Raw genomic sequence first — 22,967 nt, 5'->3', positions numbered from 1 at the left:
CAGCAGCCGCTCCATGTTCTTCATCACAACTTATTTAACTTAAATGAGTCACTTTGTAAACATCCTGTACATTTAGAGCATTTTACGATACATTTGTCGTGTCCAATTTTTTTGTACATAAATATATAATATTTATTTATTTGGTTGACACATTTATTCAAAGCAACTTACAGCATTTGAAATACAGTTGGTCACATTTCTTTAATTTGTCCAGTTGGAGCATTGGCAGGTGACTTGTTTAGGGTCACCCAGTGTCAGTAGCAGGATTTGAACCTTCAACCTTAGCGTCTGAAGTCCAAATTCCATGAAATGAATTATAACTCCACGTTCAGTATTTTTACATCCATAGTCCAGCATGCCACTCTCCATCCTCACCAGGATGCACGCATGAAATATCTATGACTTCACTAATAAACAAAGCTGAAGATGGTTGCCATCAAAACTGAACTTACCCCTCTCCCTTCATTTGCATCAACAGATTAAGTGAACTATTAACAAAAAAAAGTGTCCCACATCCCATTCCTCTGCTCATCCTCGCACTGTAAATTCCCTTGACATGAACAGAAGCCAGACTTCTACTATATTTAAATAAAAGGAATGAAAGAATGATAAAGAGATTAGAGGTGTATATAAAATTTGTACAGTCCTGCTTTCCCAAGTTTCAAAGGGCCGGGTGGGCTTGTCATTTGTACAACTGTGCTTGGGTCACTGGTGCTGCTAAAGGCTTCCTTAATGTTTGCAGGCTTACTGTATTGTAACATGAAAGCCAATAACAAGGGTTCACCTTCTGACTTAGGTGTGAGTAATGTCTTGGCAGAAAGAACAATTTAAAGAAAGCTTATAGATGTTCAAAAGTGTACGTGTATAGGGTATAATTAGTAAAGAATGGGGACTGGCGGGAAATTAGAAGGGGTAAAGTAAGTGAAGGCTCCAGGACATAAGAAGGAAAGCTGCAGTCATAATGATTAAGCAAAGGTGACAAAGATGACCTCTCACCTCATTTCATTATACAGTATGTCATAAAGAAAACAAAAGACTAGGTCAGCCAGAAATGGCATTTTATGGTTGTGTAAACGTTTCATGAACATGTTGCATTTGAAGAAAATTTACACACTTTTATTTTTACTTTTACAGAACAAAATGAGATGTTACCAGTTCAAATCACTCAACAGCCTATCTATGTGACCCTGAGCTAGTTGCTTAACCTACCTGTGTTGCCAAATCTGAAAACTTATGTGTCCTAAACTTGCTAAAATAATGACTGTACAGAAAAAACTGAAAGGTGAGATGTCACAAGTAATAAGACCAAAAAATCATTTTGCAATTGAACATAGCAAAAGTTAAGAAAAATACCATAAATTGTTGAAAAAAATATTAAAGATGGTAAATTGTTTTTGAGGTGCCGTAGTGGCACAGTAGCAGCTATGTTGCCTTGCAACATGGAAGCCGGCTTCACGTTTGTGAGTTTGCATGCTGTCCCACTGCCCTTCTCTAGTTTCTTCCAACAGTCCAATGGAATGAAGGTTAAGTGGACTAGGGACACTAAATTGTCACCAGTGTATGTGTGTGTGTGTGTTTATGTTTTTACCCTGTGATGGACTGGTACCCAATGCTTGCTAGGAAAAGCTCCAGCTGCACCACAGCCCTACTCATGATACAGCTAGTTGGATGGATGGATTGCATGTGTTGCTACAATTTATATTTTACCACATCTGGATTGTATTAGAAATTATCACCACAAATCTTAAATATTGGCTTTGACTTGAATATTAGAAATAGAACTTGTGGGGCATTGTTAGTTAGTCCTCAACTATATGGACTCAGAATGAGACAGGAAGATCTTTTTAAAAGAAAAAGAGGCCAAGAGATAATATATTATCAAAAACCATGCCAAGTTTAAACATTAAGAAGTCTTAACTGATTTGCCATCAAGTTCAATTCTCTTAACTAACAGTCACAGTTCCTCCAGTTCCTGGGTTTCAGTGACAATAGACACCTGAGCTGAGAATACAGGTTTATAGCTGCACACTGTTGTTTTAGAGGTAGCAAAGTCCAGTAACTTTTATAAGCCGAGGTTTATTTAAATTCTTGAGTGAATTGAAAACAGGTGAAAGGTGAATTGAAGTGTTGTCCTAAAATAAAAAAAAGGTTCATGTTAAGCCATACATCCTAAATGATCAATTAACCAGTGCCAGAATCTAAAATGAAATTGTGAATCTGAGAGGTGAAACTGAATGACAGTTTAAAAAATTAAGCTAGGGTCTTTGTACTGTAGGACTCACAGATGAAGTGTGGACAAAGAAACGTTTATGAAGGGAGAACATATATTTATAATAGTACCATAATGACAGGGAGTTTTTTGAAAGGTTGTTGTGGGGGATTTTGAAAAATTTCTTAAGTTCCATAAGATTTTTTTAAAGGGATCTTGTAGAAGGAATACTTTTTTTTAGGTCATAATCAAGATATATAAAAAAGTAGGTAAGGAGAGTAGTCATGAAGCTTTATTCAGCTGCTTGTCATGACTGGTTTTCTTGAAAACAGATCAAAGCTTTTAAAACTAATTACCCCTACCAGCATAATTTTACAGTTGTTTTTGCATTTGTACATTATTGAGTGCCATTCAGTTTACTTCCAGTTTATGCTTGTTTCCTGTGTACTACTAGAAGGCACATCATTCTGCATGTTTGCCAAATTGCAAAGTTAGTATCAAACAATTCTATGGACTTTTATTTCATGGGGCCAGTTGATTACTTCCAGGATTCTTTTGATTCTTATCTGTGTTGCTCTCTTGATTCATTCATTCCTGTATTGATTTATTTTCAGTACCCACATGCTCCATTTTACAATTCTGCAGGTCAGGTGGGCCCACTGTAGGTTGAGTGATCATGCAGACAGACAACCTCATGCAGGGCTGGTTCTTCCCCTACAACTAATGCTAATAGCACAGACACCCAGTGCCTGTGACCCTTTCTTATTTTCAAAAGTGATCAATAATAGATTTTGTAAAGTCTTAAACTTCCTAGCATAATGATTGATTCACATAAAAAATGTCCTAAAAATTGGCATACAGTAATCCCTCCTCAATCGCGGGTGTTGCGTTCCAAACCCCCCCAGCGATAGGTGAAAATCTGCGAAGTAGAAACCATATGTTTGTATGGTTATTTTTATATATTTTAAGCCCTTATAAACTCTCCCAAACTGTTTATAAATATTTCCCGCACAGTTATACAGCATAAACCCTTTGTATTTTCTTAGGTATTATGTAAGATTCATTGAAATTATGTATGTAAACACACTGTTTATATACAGTAAAACCTAAATATTATTTTAAAGATATTGAGTGTCTCCGATATCACATATGTTATAGACATTATGATAGACAGGCCACCAGCAATAAATACTTACAATGCAAGAAAAATTGTATACAGTAAATGTGTGTACAGTGACACTAAACGTACGTACATGTACTAAGTATTGTAAGTAGAAAGTTAATTATGGTTACTCACCAACAATGACACGATGACTTGTCCGATAACGATGAGTTGAATTTTACTGCACAACAAAGGAGAGCATTACAGCTCTTCTAAAGGAGCCACTTCAGGCAACTGTGTAGCACTGCCGTTGTTCTTCTTCAATCCAAATCCCTAAAGCAGATTCCATCCAGACTACTGCCTTATTACATCCACTTACAACTCGTTTTGCACCCTGGTTAAAAGGACACTGCGGCTGTAGATCTTATATTCCTTTCCTACTTTTTAAATAAAAAGAATCGTAGCCTCATTGATGCCGTAATGGCGTCCTATAGCAGTGTAGCTTTTCCCTTCCTTCAACATATCCAAAACGTTCACCTTTTCAGCAATCGTTAACATCTTCCGTTGGCGCTTGGGCACAGCCCCTGAAGCAGTAGCAGGAGCAGATCGTTTTGGAGCCACAATGAATGGCTTGACTACGCATGAAGATAAACACAAAAGAGCACAAAAGTTGAAGCGCGATATAGCGAGGGATCACTGTAAATTCACTTCATAGTTCACCATTTCAATTTTGAATTTTGAACTAGTTCATGTTCAGTTCATTTTGTATTTTTTAAGGAGTGAGAATAAATAACCTATGAGTTTACTTTATTCAGTTTTGCATGCCTTATGTTATATGTTCACACTTTTGCTTCCACTTACACGCCTCAGGCACTGACGCCTGAGGTTTGATTCTTACAAGGGGAAGCAAAAGTACGTACACCTGATGAGTCCCAATTAGGATGAAAAAAGTTTTGTGTACCCTTTGTATTATTTGGCAGGAACTGTATTACATATCTATGATCTGCTTCTCGCAACTGAGGGGACATGATGGATGTTTGCTCACTGGCAGACCAACCACGTGTTACCTGGTAGGTAACCATCGAAATAATCAGATTGCGATTCAGACCTTTGAAAAGAAAAATATATATATATATATATATATATATATATATATATATATACTACTCAAAAAAATTAAAGGAACACTTTGAAAACACAATGGGGGAAAACAATCATGCTGGATATCTATACTGATATGGACTGAGTAATGTGTTAGAAACAAAAGGATGCAACATTGTTTGATGGAATTGAAAATTGTCAACCTACAGGGGGGTGAATTAAAATACACAATGAAAATCAAAGTGAAAAAATGATGCAGCAGGCTAGTCCATTTGCCAAAATGATACTCAGTAGTTTGTATGCCAGACGTGCTTGTATGCATTCCTGACAACATCGGGGCATGCTCCTAATGAGAAGACGGATGGTGTCATGGGGGATCTCCTCCCAGAGCTCCTGGACAGTCTGAGGTGCAGCCTGGCAGCGTCATGGACCAAAACATAATGTCCCAGAGGTGTTCTGTTGAATTTAGGTCAGGTGAGCATGGGGGCCAGTTAATGGTATCAATTCCTTCATCCTCCAGGAACTGCCTGCAAACTCTCGCCACATGAGGCTGGGCATGGTCGTGCACCAGGAGAAACCCAGGACCCACTGCACCAACAAAGGGTCTGACAGTGGGACCAAGGATTTTGTCCTGATACCTAATGGCAGTCAAGGTTCCATTGTCTAGCCTGCAGAGGTCTGTGCTTCCTCCATGGATATGCCTCCCCAGACCATTACTGACCCACCACCAAACCGGTCATGCTGAACAATGTTACAGGCAACATAATGTTCTCCACGGCTTCTCCAGATCCTTTCACGTCTGCCACATGCTCTTAGGGTGAACCTGCTCTCATCTGTGAAAAGTACAGGGCACCAGTGGTGGACTTGCCAATTCTGGTATTCTGTGGCAAATGCCAATCAAGCTCCACGGTGCCGGGCAGTGAGTATAGGGCCCACTAGAGAACATCGGGCCCTCAGGCCACCCTCATGAAGTCTGTTTCTGATTGTTTGATCAGAAATATTCACACTAGTGGCCTGCTGGAGGTCATTTTGTAGGGCTCTGGCAGTGTTCATCCTGCTTCTCCTTGCCCAAAGGAGCAGATACTGGTCCTTCTGATGGGTTAAGGGCCTTCTATGGCCCTGTCCAGCTCTCCTAGAGTAACTTTCTGTCTCCTGGAATCTCCTCCATTCCCTCGAGACTGTGCTGGGAGACACAGCAAACCTTCTGGCAATGGCACATATTGATGTGCAATCCTGGAGAAGTTAGACTACCTATGCAAACTATGTAGGGTCCAGGTATTGCCTCATGCTACCAGTGGAGCCAAATGCAAAACAACAGTCGGAAACCCATTCCTGTTTTGGGGGTCGTCTCATTGTTGCCCCTCTAGTGCACCTGTTGTTAATTTCAGTAAACACCAAAGTATCTGAAACTGATTAAAAACCCCCTCTGCTACTTAACTGACCAGATCAATATCCCAGAAGTTTCATTGACTTGATGCTATACTCTGATGTAAAAGTGTTCCTTTAATATTTTTGAGCGGTATATTTATATATTTCATTTGATTCTAGATTTTGTGTGTTTCCTCTGCTGAGGTTGCATGCTCTCTGTCTCAGGTCTTTCTTACCTCTTCTTTCTTAGTTAAGGAATTTTCTTCCCTCTGTTCAAAAAAAGGTTACTAGATCAAGTTACATGACGTAAGTGTGTGTGTGTTTGTGAGTGAGATGGTGATTGTCTGACCTTTGCAGATTCTTTCTGTGTCTGAATGGAATTTTAACTGGGTAGTACATTCCACAGACATGTACTGTAAGTTAACAGGATAATCTAAATAGGGTGTGTGTATGTAATAGAGTAAAGGCACTATCATTACATAGAGGTCTTTTTCAATCTTTGAGTTTAAGAAGACTTGTGTTGTGTGATCTCATTGCCTGCTCTAGTAAAAGGGCAATTAAAAGGAAAACTATGTGGGTTAAACGATTTGGACTTTAGAAGATGATAAAGTACTTTTGGAAGCCATGTGATTTCACATTATTGCATGGTGTCAAAAGACGACAAAGACAAAGTGCCAAAACAATGATTTGGGGCAGCCACCCATATAATTTTCCCTGGCAGTAAAATGGTTAAATGGTGTACAGTTGTGTACAAGATTGAGACCAAAACAGAACTGACTTGATGAGCCAAAGATGGCGGTTTTAAGGGAGGGTAGAGGAAGTTAGACCATCAGGGCTGGATCTGGAAGTGAGGTCTTCAGAGCTGGAACTGGAAGTGACATCATCAGGGCCAGAAACAAAAAGTGACGTCATTGAGACCAGGCGGAATTTCCCATAATCGGTCTGCGGTGGAAAGAGAGAAGGGATCAGTACAGTTCACCACCCCCGGTTTGGTGTGGAATTACCCTTAGTCAGGCCCTTTAACTGCCTCCGACGCGCACGTGTATGACAATAGTTATTTGTGATTTTAAAAGTTTGTCACTAGATCACGCACCTAATAATTAATGTTCAAGCGAACAATGGCAATTGGCACAAATGAAAAGGCAAAGCTAAAGTACTAAAATTTTCTGACCGCCTCTTTCGGGATCATCAGTCTACCTCCTGAAAAGTTGCAACAGCAGATTTACATTCTAGTGGATCTCATAATTAAAAGTCAGCTCTTGCTGTTGGCAAAGCATCCATCTAATCATTCCATTTTCTACACCACTCACCCACTTACAAGCCATGGAGAGCTAGGGCCTTATGTATAAACAGTAAGTACCCAAAAAAAAAATGTTGCGTATGAATGTTTCCACGTTCAAATCGAGATGTATAAAACCTAAACTTGGTGTAAAGCCACGCACATTTTCATGGTAGCTTCAACCCTGGTGTACGCAAGTTCTCCGCTCGATTTTACAAACTGGCGGCACCCACCGTCAAAGCAGTGCTACTGTTCCAGTGTGGTTTCCCTTTCTTTTTTAGATCCACATCCCTGACGCGGCTTTATAGATACACTGAAATTAACCGCATACTGTTTATTAGTTTAATGCATCTGATTGTAATTAACCTGTAACAATATCATGGTCCACAGAATCGTCAAACTATTCTAAATACCATAGCTGCTTTAGCGTTGTTACTCTCACTGCATCTTTTTCTTCTTCTTCCTTCAGCTGCTCCCATTAGGGGTTGCCACATCGGAACATCTTTTTCCATATTACTCTCACTGCACCACTTGGAGTATTTACAGTATATCATTGTATCTGAATGGGGAATCACAGGTCTACAGCAGCTGACTGGAAAGAGAATTATTGGTATACAACATCTAGTACACGCTGTCTCAGCCATGCTGTCTATTGAACTGCTCACATACGGCAAACGCTTCAAAGCCTTTCCTTGCGGTTCGGAAACAGTTTCATCCCATGAACTATAGACGCACTCAATCAGTCCATCAATTAATAATAATAATACATTTTATTTATATAGCGCCTTTCCCATGCTCAAGGCACTTCACAGAGTTTAAGAAAGAACGGCAGGGTATACAGATTATAGCATTGTACTAAACCAGATAAATAAATAAAGAAGAGTAAGATAGTAAATTCAGAGAAAAAGCCTAACAGACAACATAATTGATGGTTTAGTACATACACATACATTGCTCCTTGTAGAACGCTTTGTACTTATAAGTACAATTACCTCACTGTAAACTTGTGATACAGTTATAATATTGCACAACCTGAGCCACTTTATAAAGTGAGTATTTACATATGATGACAATATAATTTTTAAGGTGAAATGCAGCAAAATAACTAAACTATTAATAACTAAACATGTGAGGATACGGTGCCAGCGCTAGCGAGGAGCTGATGCTCCATTCATGGATTGTTCCTGCCTCGCGCTGTATTCTTCTGGGGCTGGCACGACAAGGGAAGGATAGATGGATGGAATAATTAAACATGTACTACGAAGATATTTCAATGTTCCTTAAAAGTTTTGAAGAATCTCCATTCTAAGTTTACAGATGGCTTAACGTCTATTACAGAGCTGATTGTGTGGTGATTGGTTACTTGAAGAAAGAAAAGGAAGGACAGGAGTTGGAGGTTAGTACGTTTGAAAGAGACAATACTGCTGCAATAAATTATTTCATCACACACACGGTGCAGCATGCATCTTGCATGAGGCATGAACAATCACTGCTCCACTGTGTTCCCGTGTTTAATAACATGCTTTAACTCCTATCATCATGAAAATGATATCAAGTCCACATCTCAGTATTTTAATTATTCAGAAAGCTGTAATATCACAAATGTAATAGATTCTGTGTCCTAACAGAGGAAGAGAAAGTCTGTTTAAGAAGCAGGTACTGATTCACACACATAGAGCACATAGAAAATCAAATACAAAACAAAGCATTTAACGTGCTACTTTAGTTACGATGGGATTTGAGAAACTAGTAAATTAAACGATTTTAAGATGAAGTTTATAATGTTCCACTTTAATGACAAAATAATCTGCGTGATTTTGAGATTAATGTTGACATTTCATGGTTTTTTCTCCACTGTGTTCCTATTTTTTTCTCTGTACCCTAATAAGCATTCATATGACACTCAGACGGTGGGCTACAACTCTCCTTTTCACGGCGACTTTGATATCTGACAACTTTTTTATTTCGTGCACTGTGCGACTTTGTGAACTTGAGCTTTCGAGTTTCTCCAACACTCTATGTCACTTGATCGACTTCCTTTTGTTGTTTATAGCACTGTTTAAACCAACAAATAGTACATTTTTTCCTTGCCTCCACTTGCTGAAATTCTTCTATTTTCCCTCGTGCTTTTGCCATTGCCTTTTCACAGAACACTGAGCTTAAGGGCTTTTTATATTGATTTGCATAGTCAAAGAGGCCTAATTCTGGGAGGAGTTTGGGTGGGGCAGCAGGCATGTGCACGTGCGTTACTTTTCACGCTGACTGGGATTTATATAGCAGAAGAACGTGGAAGTTGGCGTTCACACAGATGTATGCACCTGGATTTTTTGTGCATACGCACATTTCCGCTTTTGCCCGTACACCATGTTATGGTGCGAATTCTTCATACAGCTTTATGCATGAGGCCCCCGGTGTCTATCACTTGTAGGACTGGGTGCAAGACAGGAACCAACTCTGGGCAAAACCCTTACAGTATGCACATTTTCACACTGGGCCAATTTATAGTAGTCATTTAACGTAACACATCTTTTTGGATGTGGGTGAACAAAACTAGGGTAACATAAAAAAAAAAACACACAGATATGGATGGAACATAAAAAATCTTTACAATCAGTATGCATGCAGCATATATATCTCTCGGCTGGCTGGCCTGAGATCGGCTGGAGGAGGTGGCCGGGGAGAGGGAGGTCTGGGCTTCCCTGCTTAGGCTGTTGCCCCCACAACCCAACCCAAGTTAAGCAGTGGATAATGGATGGATGGATGGACGCATGCAGCAGCTCAATGCCAGGGCTCTGGAGTTGTGTGACTGCACCACCTTCGAAATCAGCATTCTTTTTCCTTATGTGATTCTGATATGTTAGAAATACCTGCCAGAGTAAATTGTATTTTTGTGAGAAAATGAACAAAATAGATCTCATTATTTACTGGAAGAAATTTAAACAATAAAAGACTCAGAATTTTAAGAAGTGAATTAAAATTAGGGGCTATAAGGCTTCTAGAAAGTAAAAACTGTGAGTCACAAACCCTTGAGACATCATCCCACACTAGGCCATTATCTCCTGCAGTGCTTTGACTACTTGTTTTTTGCGGGGCTTTAGAGTTTAAATGAAGGCAGAGAATGTTTTTTAGATATGAATTTAGCATTTTTTGAATTTGAGTTCAGTGATGTAACACAAGTGGCCAAAGGACATAGGGACATGGTCAGATAACGAAAGACCGGGCCTAAAAAGGACAGTCAGGCCTTAAAAAAAAAAAAAAGCACTGGGAGCTGGCACAGGTTAAGTCAGAAAGTTATCCTTGGAGACCATGCAGAACAAGAAAATGTGCCAAAGGACCAAGCCATGAAAAGTACAAGGTAAATCTCCAAAAAGCCATAGACATACATTTGGTTAAACATAAACTAATTAATAAAGTAAGGAGGCTGCTATGGAAATTTTTTTAATAATTTTAAGTCAGTCCCAAGTTACTGTAATGTCATTGTAGTTGTCAGGCAACAGCAACAATGTTAGGCAGCAGAAGAAGTAGCTAAGTGTTGGGTCATGTTATAATATACTGTACATCTTTGAATTTTGAATTAACAGGAATTAGATCCTTTTGTTTATTAATAAATAAAAAATTATTGAGAAAGATATTTTTAGCTAATGTCTTGTTTTTGACCATGGTAGTTGGGGCCATTATGTTACCAGACATGACTTATAAATAGTAACACATGGTCATTTTTGTTTATCCACCGCTGAATAAAACAACTTCATAAATTTTCTTAGCAGTAGTTATTTTCCTCTTAAATTTGGCATGATGTTTGAGACAGGTTAGAGACTTGAGAACCAATGCTGTCAAGTCTGTAACCAGTTCTTTTGAGAATGGCCAGTGCTGTTTGTATTTTAAGTGCCAATGTAAATGATTCGTCAAAACTCTTTAAACCATTTTCTCTAAACATGTTTTTAACAATGTTTTTCCCTTGTCTTATTTTGTTTTCAAACTCAGATAATCTATTCAAATTTATAATTAAAAAGACTGTTGACTTGAAAATAAGTTATCAATAGTGATGCTTGACTATACCTCAGTTATGTATCACTCATTTCTCATGTTTCAGCAAAAAACTTTTATTTGCATGATTCGTATTGAAATAATTATATTCCATTTTGAACTAATTCAAAGGGTAGCTGATTATAGCCGTTTATAAGGTTGTCATTTTAAAGATAAAAGGGTCACTTAATGGTCTTACTCCCACTTAAATAGTACCTTCTCAAACATTGTGTGGTTTGTTACATTATTTGTGTGTGTATTGGTGGCACAGTGGATAGTGCTCCATTACACTGGGCTCAAATTTCACACCTCAGCATGTTTTGAGTGGATTTTACACATTATGTCAAGGCCTTCATTTTTTTTTCTCTGGGTACTTGGGTTTTATCCCCAACAGACATGTGTTAGGTTGCATAATGACTTTAAATTGGTCATGTGTAGGTGTATGTGAGAGTGGGCTCTACATGGACTGGTGCAACATCCAGAATTAGTTCCTGCCTGGGACAGACTGATGGAATAAATCACAATCCTGAATTGGAAGGATGAGTTTGGAGAATGTTATTATGTAGAATGTTTACAGTAATTGTAATTTAACATAATGTCTTACTTTTCTGTTGAATAGGTTGATCCCTTTGAAGTGAACACCACATCGGCAATTTGAGGAATTCTCAATTATCTTTGTAGTCCCATAAAGACAGTGCTTCTCTCCAACATCATGATAGACAAGAATTAATTAAAAATAAAGAACTTTATTTTAATGAATAGAACAGACAAATCAACTTACCTGATGCATTCCTTACTGACATAGTAGAAACATTGAAAAATATCCTTCCAGCTATAGACAAGCAAAAACATTTTTTGGTGCACTTAAGACTGAAATTTGTACTGTATAAGTACAGTATTTAGTATGAATGCACACTAAATTACATGTAGTGTAAATGTTCTTTTTTAAGTACTCGCTTAAAAATCGACAGGTTGTCCTTACTGCTTAATATTAGTTGTGCTGTCTTTGATAGGAATTATTCTTTTACTGACAATTGCACACATTTACCATGCTTTTGGACACCAGTTGTTAGGACATGCAATGGTTGTCATGAAAATGTCCTCGGAAGCTGTGAGCAGAGTTGAAACCACCTGAACTAATTCATATTTATATCATTTGAACATATGTGGTATGGTAGTGGACAGTGTGAAGATGCTGTGTCACAGGCAGGTGAATTTCCTGGCATACGAGAAATATCTACTGTGATGCAATGGCAGTTTTTCAATGGCAACCTTTCCCCGTCTGAGCTGCGGACAAGAAAACAGATTCTGTTGCTTGCCAAAAGTCTTCATGATTAGTTTGTCTGTGCATCAACCTTTTACTTACCTCCTTAACTTTGTTTCTTGCAATTTGTTTTGGCCTTGACACACGGTTTTCTTTGATCTGCCAGTTTTGAGCTGTTTCTGATTTCATATCCTTCTCCTGGTTATTCCACATCTGCCCTGCTGACATAACAGTCTTACCATCTACCTATTACCAAGGCCTGTGGCAACAAGTTATAGGTGTAACAATTTAGGATGTGGAGACACCTGAATGCAGTAGTTGCCTTAGAAAAAGTATCTGCTTTGAGTGGAGACAGAATTATCATATGAACTTAAAAATGGGTAAAACAATTAAAACAGTATGCCCACTGGCAAAGGAAAAGCACCATATAGTTTAAAAGAATGTAGAACACCTTGTTCCATTCTGTAGGAAAAGATTAAAGTACCAAAAGTCCAGCCATCCATTATCAAACCTAATAACTCAATTCACAAGCAACAATAGGCAAAACGTATACAGGTATGTCATAAACAGCAGGAGGATAGTAACACCCAATGGCACAAGAAGTAGACAAGAGGTACATCTTAGACTCCAAAAGGAGTAAACAAAGTGGACAACACTCTCCATAAAATGAATGGACAAATTAGGGAAAATAAAAGGACGGATTATATAAAGGGGAGAGAAAAAGGCAATAGGGCACATGAATTAGGAAATGAGAGAATATAAGAAATGTTTTCAGCACTACCAAAGCAGCAGAGAAAGCCTGTAGGTGGCAAGTAGCTTATTTGCTATTTAGACACAACTTGAGGACTGAAACACTTGAGGAATTCTGGGACATCACTGAAGATGTGGCCAGGAGCATCACAAGAACCATTTACTCACTTGTTCAGACCCTCACAAATGCCCCCTATAGACGATCCTGTGTCAGGAGAAGCTGTTCAAGTTGTTACCAACTACATTTTATTAATAATTTACCTTAGTTTTCTGTGCCTCAATTTAATCATAATAATTTTTGTAAAAATTGTGCTTTCTAAAGGAAAATCTCACCCTGTTTCTGTTTTTCAGCAAATTAAATACTGTAACTCCGTGAGGTCTTTTCTCCTCTTTCTGTTAATGAGCCATATAGCCTGATCAAGATGAGAACTAAGCTTTGTTTCTGAAACTGCCAGTTTTTAAAGAGGAGATGTTGGAAGATTGTATAATGCTGTCAAGATTTATTCTTCCATTTTATCTGATTTCTAACTTCTTTCTGTTTAGACGTGCCTCTGTTGCCAGGGTAACCAAGCCTAAACAGTAGTGGAGTATTGATTTTTTCCTCTAAAGGAAGAGTGATATTACAGGAGATTATTTCAAATAACATCCATCGATTGTCAGACTTGCTTAATACGGTTTGGCAGAGTACATCCCAGCAGTCTGCAATTTTCACATTAACATTTTATCATCAATTCCACTCTCTAAAATTGTTTTTCTTATTGTAGGGCCTTAGGGAGCTGGAGACTTTCTTTGCATTATTTGGTGCAAGTGAGAAACTAACCCATTATGGAACAGTGCCATTCTAGTACGGGGCACTCTCACCACACACCTACACTTGGTAATAGATGCAAGTCTTTGTTATAAAGAGAGAAATAGAAGAAATCCTCCACAAACACAGATAAAGTATGTAAACTAAATACAGACATGGTCAGACAAGGAGTTGCACTCAGGGTTCTGGAGCTGAGAGCAGGGTTTTATTGCCTATTTAGGACCCTAAGTAGCATGCCAATTTTTGGGACCTCCATTTCTCTTTCCCCCTCTTTGTGTGGGTTTGCTCTCAGTGGCCGCGGTACCCCAAACAGTTACTTAACACCTGTTTACCAGGAAATTTCCCTGGCTTTGAGACAGCATCTCCAAATTGCATGCTACCATATCACTCATCTTCAAATTATATACAGTACATATGAGTTAGTTCAGGAGGTCTCAGCCCTGCTCCCTGAAGTAGACCTGTGGATACTGGCCTTTCAGTCCTCCATCTCCAGTTTCCTAATCAAGGCCAATTCCTGCTTTTTCACAAGCTCCCTTTTTAAATAGGTGGCTTGTTTTTTGTTATATGTTTTAGCTCCTGTTTAGCAATCAAGAAATATCAAGTTGCCGGATGCCAGAGTGTTGTTTACAAAGGTGACAAATATTTCTTCTAAATATAAACATATGTGTCTCATAGTGTATGTGCACAAAAGTGCTAATGAGAAAATTCTCAAGTTTAAGATGCTGATATCTTTCATCCTCTTTTTTTTTTTTTACATTCATTTTCTAACATGCTTTTTCATATTAGGGTTTAGGGTATCAACTCTGTCCTACCGCACTTGGTGCAAGGTAGGAACCACTCTGGATTAAGTGCCAGTCCACTGCAGAGCCCAGTCCTACTCACACCCCTGCTCTCTGAGAATGGCACAGTTCAATGAACATGGAAGTCTTTGAAATGTGTGTCTAAAATTGTGATTTACGTATTTTACAGTAAACAAATTATATTGTAACATTTTGACGACTGATATAATTTATTTTCCCTATAGATCATGAAAAAACTAACTTCTAGGTGCTTTGACATGGAGGTCACTTAAAAGCTCAGTTTTACATAAAACTTCATTAGACTGTGGACTATTTGCAGGTATCAGCACTGACGAGAATGGCTGGCTAATAAGCATTCTTAAGGTTTACATTAAAGAAAACTGGCATTGCACTGCACTTTGTGTTGTGCTGGATGTGGCACAGTATATGTTACGCTGTAGTTGTAGTAGGAACAGTTGTACAGATTACGGTAAAATGCATCTCTGAGTAACATTGAAAAAGTCACAGTTCTCTCCATGGTAAACAAAAAAATATTAAAAAACCTAACTTCATTTTATTTAATAGAAAACACGAAACATATTACCCAATGTACTCCTTTCCTCTGTTTCAATGCTACATCCCCAATTCCTTGTGAGTTTGAGTACAGGCAGCTTAATCATCACACAATCAGTAATACAGAAGGGTGTGAACTGGCAATCTTTGTCCAATGGTTAAGCCGCTAGGCCATACTCCTTATCTCTAGTACTAATATTAAGACTAAAACTAAATCTTTAGATTTTAAATTGTGCTCTATTTTATCTATTTTTTATTGAATTGTGCTTGATTTTATCAAAGGTGAGTAAGAACTTAGATATACAGGCACTATTATGCATGCTACGAAATGTTATTAACACGACAATGTAAAAGTCGTCAAAATGAAATTCCAGGGGCCTCATGTATAAACGGTGCGTACGCACAGAAATGTTGTGTAAGAACTTTTCCACGTTCAAATCGCGATGTATAAAACCTACACTAGGCGTAAAGCCACGCACTTTTCCACGGTACCTCATGCCTTGTCGTACGTAAGTTCTCCGCTCGGTTTTGCAGACTGGCAGCACCCAGCGTCAAAGCAATGGTACTGTTCCTGTGAGGTTACTCATTATTTTCCTGACGCGGCTTTATAAATAAACTGAAACTAACCGCATATTGTTTATTAGTGTAATGCATCTGATTGTAATTAACTTGTAACAATATAATGGTCCAGGGAATAGCCATAGTATTCCAAATACCATAACTGCTTTAGTGTTGTTACTCTCACTTCTCCTTCTCCTTCTCCTCCTCCTCCTTCTTCTTCTTCTTCTTCTTCTTCCGGCTCCTCCCGTTAGGAGTTGCCACAGCGGATCATCTTTTTCCATATTACTCTCACTGCACCACTTGGAGTATTTATATCACTGTATCTGAGTGTGAATCACAGCAGCAGCTGATCGGAAAGAGAATTATCGATATACAGCTTCAAGGACACGCTGTCTCAGCCACTGCAAAATGTTTTAAAGCCTTTCCTGTACGGACCACGCGGTTCAGAAACAGTTACATCCCAAGAACTTTAAATGCACTCAATCAATTGCACCTTGTAGAAATCTTTGTACTTATAAGTACAATCACCCCACTGTAAACTTGCACTATAGTTATAATATCGTACAACCCGAGCCACTTTATAAAGCGCGTATTTACATATGATGACGATATCATTTTTAAGGTGAAATGCAGCAAATTATGTTTATTAAATTATACAGATAAAACTTTAACTTCATTTAAATAATCTATATTCTTCACTGGGAGTGTCGTTAAGGATAGAATATTTAAACATGTACTACGAAGATATTTCAATGTTCCTTAAACGTTTTGAAGAATCGGCGCTAAGCTTACAGATGGCTTAACTTCTATTACAGAGCTGATTGTGTGGCGATCGGTTACTTGGGGAAAGAAAAGCACTGACTGCAGTGATGGCTACGCCAATACATATTGAATATAAAACAGAAAGAGAAAATAATAACACAGCTAAAAACGCAGCGACAAATTTTGGCAAAAGTTAAATGCTTGTGTCATGAACACGAGGCGGCTATGCAGTGTCTGCAACGGACGTGGCCATCCACCGTGCATAAGCTACCTTACTGACATTGGCGGCGAAGGAGCCACCGATTCTTCCTCTGCCCAGTGCCACCACAAGCCTAGAGCCGCCCCTGAGTACTGCTGCAATAAATTATTTCATCGAAGTGAAACACATGTTTAATAACATGCTTTAACTCCTATCATAATAAAAATGATATCACATATACATCTCAGTAGTTATTTTAGTATTTTTAGTATTTTAGTATTTTAGTTATTCAGAGAGCTGTAATATCACAAATGTAATGGATTCTGTGTCCATTTGGAGGAAGAGAGCCGGTTTAAGAAGCAAGTAGTGATTCACACACACAGGCACATAGAAGATCAAATACAAAACAAAGCATTTAACGTGCTACTTTAATGACGATGTGATTTGAGAAACTGGTTAATTAAACGATTTTAAGATGAAGTTTATGATGTTTTACTTTAATGACAAAATAAACTAACTGATTAAAGTGGAAATGTCGAGATTGAAGTTGACATTTCGTGCTTTTTCCCCACTGTGTGCCTTTTTTTCTGTGTACCCTAATAAGCTTTTATATGGCACTCAGGCAGTGAGCTAGAACTCGGCTTTTCACGGTGACTTGTGACTTCTTTTTAATTTCCGGCACTGTGCGATTTTGTAAACGTGAGCTTTCAAGTTTCTCCAACACACTATGTCACTCGATCAACTTCCTTTTGTTGATTATACCACGGTTTAATTGAACAAATAGTATGTTTTTCCTTTGCCTTCACTTGGTATTCGCTGAAATTCTTATATTTTCCCATTATCTTTTCACAGAAGGCTGAGCTTAAGGGCGATTTATATTGATTTGCATATTCAAAGAGGCGTAATTCTGGGAGGGGTGGGGGCGTTACATAAAGTGCGTGCCAGCGTTACTTTTCGCTGATCGGGATTTATGTAGCGGAAGAACGTGGAAGTTGGAGTACGCAAAGATTCCTGTATCTGGATTTTTCTGTGCGTAAGCACATTTTGGCTTTTGTGCTTACACCATGTTATAGTGCGAGTTCTACGCACAGCGTTATACATGAGGCCCCTGGTCATCTGAAATTGGATTAAACCCTGAGAGTTAGTAAATGCATTTGGCTTTAGTGTACCTACCTTTGGCATTGTACATTTTCCGGTAGCGAACCTTGGCTAGGTTAAAGTTAACTCTCATCTTCTGGTCCCTTAAAATTATTTCCTCTTTCCACTGAGGCATAATAACAATGACATTTGCATATGCCAATCAAGACACAATATGACGCCACAATCCAATGTCATGATGAGTGAGTATAACAGTCTTATCTCAAAATTTCTAATATTATGATTGGTGTACTTTAAGGGTTCTGTCCTTGGACCATTACTTTTTCTGAGTTATATTGATGACATTAATTCTGATATAGTTATTAAACTTGTGAAATTTGTAGATGACACTTAAATTGTCGGGATAGCAGACACTGAGAGAGGCATCAAAAATTCAAAAAGAGAACGGAGCAAACACCTGGAAAATGCAGTCTAATGTAGAAAACTTATATTATACGTGGGAAAAAGCAACATCAGTTATAAATACAAGATAGGAGACACTGTCATATGAGAAGCAGCCTTTGAAAAGGATTTAGGGGGTTTATGGTGACACAACATGTTCATTGAATAAGCAATGTACAGAAGCAATTAAAAGGCGAATAAAATGTTATATCATAAAAACTGTTAAATTTAAGTAAAGGGACATTATACTAAAACTATATAATGCACTATTAAGACTGCATCTGGAGTATTGTGCAGTTCTGGTCACCACGTTACAAGAAAGACATAGCAGCACTTGAAGCTGTGGAGAGGAGAGCAACCAGGTGCATCAGCACCTCTGCATTATGGAGAGTAAAATGATGGATAGTGTACTGACTGCAGAAGGTGGCTGCAGCTTTGAGTGGAATTGGAATTAGATGTCAGAAATTTAAAGCCATGTGTCAGAACCAAAAAGTCTAATAGTTTAGCAAACAGTGTTCAGGATGTGTTTTAAGAATCATAGTCAGGAAGTAAAGTTCAATAACAAAACGAAACTCGTAACTAGAGCCAAATAGTAAATCATATTCAAAACACAGAGCAAAACTATTAGTAACCATTAATTTGAAAACAACAAATAACGAACACAAAGGTCTTTAGGGACAATCATCTTGGACAACCAGAAGTACCAAATGCTGATCTTTATACATTCAACCTGGTGTGTTGTGTGTCATGTGCTGCACTCTTCTAATTGACCCAACCTAGCAATTGCTTAGCAAAACAATGCTGCCCATAAAAAAGGGAGATTGCTTTTTATTGAGAACATCATTAAAAAAGTATCAAATACAAGAAACAAATGTGACCACAAGACACCTTGATCTTTAAAATGTCTTAAACAAATTTTCTTTTTTTTTTTAAATCAAGAAGAAATACAAATAATCATAAAAGGGGCCTGCTTCTTACAGAAAGGAGATGAGATGATTTTGTTGACTGCTGCAGGCAGAACTATTAGCAGCCTAACATTAGAAAAAACAAGAAGATGGTGCTGTACTAAAGGGGAGTACACTAGAGCCTGGAGTGTTGTAGAGCCAGACTGATGGCTAATGGCTGAGCCGTACAAAACTTGAATATTTAACAGACTGCTACAACAATTCCAGCAAAGTGATAATTAGGTAAGAACAAAAGTACTCAAAGCTCAAAATTATTCTTGAACTTTTGTGAGCGATAAAATGTATGAATGGAGAGATGGAATTAAGTTCGTTAATTGAATGAATATATCTCAGTAGTGGGGAAAAATAGGTTAAGGTTATTTCCAGGCTAAAAAAATATTTCCTTCTTTTTATTTTATCAGCACGGAAATAACCTTTCCTATTTTTTTCTTTTGTAGATGTACTCAGCAAAATGATGTGTAATGTGTAATTTCCATTTCCATTGAGGTTAAAAAAAATATATATAGTGGAGACTACTTAGCCACTAAAGCTGTGGACTGAGAATCGTGTCATCTTCTATAGAACATTAAGTAGTCAACCAATTCCTAAATAACCAAGGTCCGTTCTCCTTTTAATAACTTTACTTTCCTTTTATGGACTGCCGGTGGACAGGCATGCTGTGTGATACCCTTCACTCCATTGATATTTAGCTTATTGTAGTGTCACATTCACCTCAGTAGACAGTTCAGACTTGCTCAGGCTGGCTTACTTACACTGGGACCATGCGGAGTCACTCGTTCTTTGGATTGGAAGGGAAAGCAAACTGGAGGAAACATAGATATTGCTTACATTTTTACAAACATGGCACCCCAAATAGAGAGTGAACCATGTACCAATCAAAATGTAGCAGAAATCCAATCCATTCTAATACTCTGCCACCTAATAGAACAGTAGAAAGTCAAATATAAAATTATGTTAAACAAGTAAATCAGAAAAAATAAACAAGCTGCTTTATCCCAAATACTTGAGCTAATCAATATTTATTTAATAATATGCTTTCTATGTCAGGTATCCTAGTTATATACAGTGTACAGTGCATTCCTCCCTCTAGATCAGTGGTTTCCAAGTTCAGTTGTAGTAGACCCCTGTGTTTCATTGAAAGATGCTGAGAAATTAATTCACGCTTTTGTTTTCAGTCGACTAGATTACTGTAACGCACTCCTCTCAGGACTACCCAAAAAAGCCATAAATTGTTTGCAACTAGTGCAGAATGCAGCTGCTAGAATCCTAACTAGGAAAAGAAAATCCGAACACATTTCTCCAGTTTTGATGTCACTACACTGGTTGCCTGTGTCATTCAGGATTAACTTTAAAATACTGTTTATGGTTTATAAAGCCTTAAATAATCTCGCTCCATCTTATATATCGGAATGTCTGACACCTTACACTCCAAATCGTAACCTTAGATCCTCAAATGAGTATCTCCTTAGAATTCCAAAAGCTAAACTTAAAAGGAGTGGTGAGGCGGCCTTCTGCTGTTATGCACCTAAAATCTGGAATAGCCTGCCAATAGGAATTTGCCAGGCTAATACAGTAACGCACTTTAAAAAACTGCTGAAAACACATTAGTTTAACGTGTCTTTCTCATAACTTCATTTTAGTTTAATCCTGATACTCTGTATATTCAATTAATTACCATTACTATTCATGGTGGCTCCAAAATCGTACTCACCCCTACTCTCTCTTCTGTTCTTTTCACGGTTTCTGTGGTGGCGACCTGCGTCACCACCACCTGATCAAAGCACCATGATGCTCCTGCATTGATAGATTCAAGGCCAGAAGTCCACATGACCATCATCATCAAGTCCTTCCACGAAAACCTTGAATACCATGAGGACTGATTGATGTCATTTATGTTAGGTAGAATGCCTAGAGGGGGCTGGGTGGTCTCGTGGCCTGGAACCCCTGCAGATTTTATTTTTTCTCCAGCCGTCTGTAGTTTTTGTTTTTTTCTGTCCTCCCTGGGCATTGGACCGTACTTTTATTCTATGTAAATGAGTTTTGTCTTATTTTAATTCTTATTTATTTTGTCTTTTTTCTCTTTCTTCACCATGTAAAGCACTTTGAGCTACATTATTGGTATGAAAATGTACTATATAAATAAACATTATTGTTGTTGTGTTAATGTGTTTTTTAACCTGACCAATTTCACATTTGTTGCATTGTTCATACTTGAACCTATTTAATTATTTAGTGAGTTGCCCTTTTTTTTCTCGTATTTAAATAAATTATGAAATATTAAAGTTCCCTTTTTAGTTCATCCTTTCTTGAAGTTTGATCCCTTAATTGTATTCAATGCTGACAATACTAAGTACCAAAGACAGTCATTTACTTATCTGCGCTGCTAATTGCTAATCATCTGTATTTGGATGCAAAGCAAATTGTACAGAAATGGCTAAATTAAAAGAAAACAGTAAAAGAAGCATCAGCATTTAGATGAGGCAATGAATACAAATATTTACAAATTTCTTAAGACAGATAACTGAACAATGAGATTGGTAGGGGGGCTATGGGCAACAGACTGAAAAATTCCTGAAATTGGCCAATAGTGCTGGAATGGGGTGTAGTTATTCAATATGCTGATAGGTATCATAAACTTACATGTCTGGTTAATCAGTCCACTGAGTGGCATTGTGCTGAATTGATCAAGTGCATATTTCTAGAGTTTAAGTGACTTTGGTGATTTTTTTTTTCTCCAAGCCACCGTGACAGATTTTCAAGAGACAATGACGTTGCATTTTTCAGCATTGACGGACTTATTCATAAAGAATTTTTCCCCCTGAAGAGTCTGTTAATCAGTGACATCACACTGATGTGCTGAGGTGTCAATGGGAAAGCATACAGAAAAGTGACACCTTCAAAACTGCAGTTTGCACCATGACAACTCCCCAACACACACTGCGTTATCAAAAAATTTTTGACAAAAGCAGTATAGTTGTAGCTTCATATTTTCTATACCTCACTCTCAAAATTGAAAGTGAAGGGAAGATTTGCTACGGTTGAGGAAATCCAGGAAAAAAACACCAGAGGTGCTGGACACGGTACCAAAAAATGAGTACAGGAAATGTGCAAGTGTACTGCATATCAAGGAGAGAATTTTCAAGGTGACTAAAAGGGGAATTGCTGTTTTTACTCTGAAGATTTTTTTTAGCAATTACAGGAAATTTTGGGCTCTTCGTTGTAAATAATAGTAATCTGCTGATTGTGAAATTGGTTGAAATAAAAACCTGCAGCCATGGAGGTCGTTCAGGACTGATATATACAATGGTGTCAACCTCAGGACCTAAATTTTGAAATGGCAAAACGTTTTCTTTCCAGCCACTTTCTCTGTTAATAATCAATTACTGCTGTAAATGAAACAGACTTTTGCCTTCATTTTAATTGACTTGTTTTTTAATAATGTGCAATTCTTCCTTAACCAGTAACCAAAGAATAATAAACAGAACTGAACCACCAGATGACTCACTTTCTTGAGGGCCACCACTTTCACTCTAACTAATGTCTTAATGAGATGCTAGTTACTGCTGTTTATTAGACACTTTATTAAGTTGTATGGCTTGTTAGTGCTCTTGTTCAGCTAGTGTGATGATGTGGGTTCTGCTCCTTACTCCCATCTGGCTTCAGGGGAGCTCTCAAACCCAAC

General features: G+C 38.0%; 1 protein-coding gene across 2 annotated transcripts in view; it reads left to right on the top strand.

Annotated features, from left to right (window-relative positions):
• sesn1 (sestrin 1) overlaps positions 1-22,967 on the top strand; it is a 417,071-nt gene that overhangs the window by 138,949 nt on the left and 255,155 nt on the right. The gene's annotated exons all lie outside the window — the stretch shown is intronic.

Source organism: Polypterus senegalus, chromosome 3 (genome assembly GCF_016835505.1).
Source record: "Polypterus senegalus isolate Bchr_013 chromosome 3, ASM1683550v1, whole genome shotgun sequence".
NCBI classification, from domain to species: domain Eukaryota; kingdom Metazoa; phylum Chordata; class Cladistia; order Polypteriformes; family Polypteridae; genus Polypterus; species Polypterus senegalus.
This window is presented reverse-complemented; position numbering and strand designations above follow the sequence as displayed.